At 38.5% G+C, this 2,761-nt stretch overlaps 1 non-coding gene across 1 annotated transcript; it reads left to right on the top strand.

Annotated features, from left to right (window-relative positions):
- The first annotated feature begins 577 nt into the window (after positions 1 to 577).
- LOC123637633 lies at positions 578 to 712 on the top strand. Its single transcript, XR_006734988.1, has one exon. It is a non-coding gene; the product is annotated as a small nucleolar RNA SNORA18 (small nucleolar RNA).
- Positions 713 to 2,761: the final 2,049 nt, after the last annotated feature.

The following is a 2,761-nucleotide window of genomic DNA, read 5'->3' as shown; positions in this document are numbered from 1 at the left end:
GATATTGTTGTTTGCCAAATGGGTTTTTAGTTTTCTTTTGCCCGCTGCTTCTTCCTTTTATCAAAGATTTAGTAATATAATAACTCACATAGCATATATGTTGTCTTAAATTGATATTTTAGGAAGTTTTTGTTTCTATTCTAATACAAAGAAATGCATGAGAAAAAGCACCCCCTTTTTTCCTTTGCTGGATGAAGTGATGTCTTCATGTATTGTCTGGAATTGCCACAGCCATCTTGAAACCCCAAGTGAAACCATCATCAATGTGCTGAGGATAGCAGGGCAGAAAGATGGACTCATTGGTGGATCTGGATCTGTGATGGCCTTATCAAGGCACTGAGCCAGCCTTGGACCACCTGACCTCTAAACATCTTCTTATGTGTGATAATGGCTGTTGTTATTGTAAGCCATTTGGTTTGGGTTGTTTTCTGCCTAGCAGCTAAAATCATCCAATTGATGTCAATGCTTCTGATGAAGGTAGTGATTAACAGTGCTAGCTGATGTTTTGATAAAAATTTGAGTCGGTACGTAGCCAAGTCATGGATCCAGTGTAAAATATTCAAATAGATCAATAGAGGTTGAGGTGTACCCCATGGGGCTTTTTCCGTAGCCACATATCGTGGGAAACACCTCATAGAGTAACACTGTGGTTTTGCTTTATTCTCACAGGACTGTTAGTTAGATCTGCATTCCCAGGAACTATAAGACAGTTGCTAAAAGTATAAAAGACCTAATAATTTGTCTTTCCCTTAGGTATTGGCATATCCCACTGGTCTGTACTATTCTTGAGTATGATGGCTTTAGGAACTAATGATTTGAACTCACCCGTTTTTCCAAGAGGTTGTCAATTTGAGAACCAGGCATATCCATCTTCTCTAAAAATGACCCTCAAGTAACTTGCTTAAAGAAATTAGATCCCAAAGATTCTTGGTGCAGAATTTAAGTTTTCATCAGTATGTCCATGTTCAAGTGGAGATAAAAGAAGCCAAAAGAAAAGAAAAAGAATTGTGGCAAGTAACTTCTGGGCTGACAGGACAACTATGGATTGAGGATCTGTTCTATTAAAATGGGCTATCTTGAAGATAAATCTTCAAAGACTCCAGCCTGTGAGGAACTAAGGCTGCCCTTGAGGGACAGTGGACGGAATCACATGTGACATTCCTTGAATAAAAATTTATTGACTTAAAAAAAATAGATGAACGGATGCCTGGTGATGCTGTTCCCTGTCATCATAAGTGTCCTTCCAGGCCATCATGATCATCTCTGAATGATGCAGGACTCACCCAGCTCAGGATCCTGGGCTGGATATCCTGCTTATAACAATGCCCTAACGCCTACTGAAGATGAAACACATTTGTTTGTGTTCTTTAAACCACTGCACAGAAAAATTTCACCAGGAAACTATTTGGACCATAGTTCTTTGTTTCTCATTTTAAAAAATAATTAATACATTCATATAGTTCACAAGCTAAATAACCTAAAAAGGCATACAATTGAAAGATTTACTCTGTCAGTGGTACCTACTTGTAGTTGCAGCTACTTAAGAGGCTGAGGTAGGAGGACTGCTTGAGGACAGAAGTTTGAGACCAGCCTAGGCAACATAGTCAGACCCCATCTCAAAAGAAAAAGAAAAAGACTAACTCTCACCTTATCCCTCATCCACTCCAGTTTCCACTCCAATAAGTAATTGCATTTCATTGTTGTGTGTACATGTGTATCCTTCTGCAAGTAAAAACAGAAACAATACATATCCTGGTAGCACAATACATACAGTTTTGTACATTTTCTTCTTATCCATTTACAATCTATCTCAGAGATATTTTTCATATTAATCTCACAGCAATATATGGGACTAGTTTTCCCATAGGGTGTATTGTCAAACTTGGATTTTTATCAGTATGCCAGTTGAAAATGGTATTTATTTCAGTGTAGTTTAAATCTATATTTCTCTTTATTATTAATGAGCTGCCTATCTGTTTGTATTGATGTGGCCATTTGTATTCCTTTTCTGAGATCTGTCTGTTTATATTCTTTCTCCATTTTTCTGTTGGGTTATTGGTCTTTTACTTATTGATTTCTAGAGTCTCTTATATTAGAGAGTTTATTCCTATGTCCATTATCTGAGCTGCAAATACTGTCCAGTTTGTCATTTGCCTTTTTTGCCTTGCTAATTTTCTCTGTGCTGTTTTCACATTTAGAATTAGAACAGAGGAGGAAGGAACAGGAAGAAGACTGAGAAGAAATATTGGTTAATGAACCTAGAGAAGAAAAGTTTTCCAAGAAAGATGGAGTTGTCAAGAGTTAAATGATGCCAAAAATGAAAACAAATAACAGTAAAATGAGACCACAGTAGTCAATATCAGATTTTTTTTTTGAGACAGGGTCTTACTCTGTCACCCCAGCTAGAGTGGTAGTGGTGTCATCATAGTGCTGCTGCCCAACCGGGTTCATATGCCTGCTGCCCAAGAGGAAGCCAATACTCTGAGTCCGCAGGTTTTATGGCAGAGAAAGAGTTTATTCCACATAGCACTAAGTGGGGAGACAGGAGAAATTTCTCAAATCCACCTCCCCAAGAATTTGGAAGACAAGATTTTTAAGGATAGTTTGGCAGGGGTGTAGAAATCATCTTCTTGTGTAACCTCAGGCCCTGGGGTCACAATTCCAGTTGAGTTGGTTTCTTGGTATGGGCTGCTGGTCTACTGGGTGGGTCAACTAATCCACTGGAATGTGGGGCCTGGGAGCTATCCTGAAAACTACCTTT

Source organism: Lemur catta, chromosome 4 (genome assembly GCF_020740605.2).
Source record: "Lemur catta isolate mLemCat1 chromosome 4, mLemCat1.pri, whole genome shotgun sequence".
Taxonomy (NCBI): Eukaryota; Metazoa; Chordata; class Mammalia; order Primates; family Lemuridae; genus Lemur; species Lemur catta.
The sequence above is the reverse complement of the archived record's forward strand: the minus strand, read 5'-3'. Positions and strand labels throughout refer to the sequence as shown.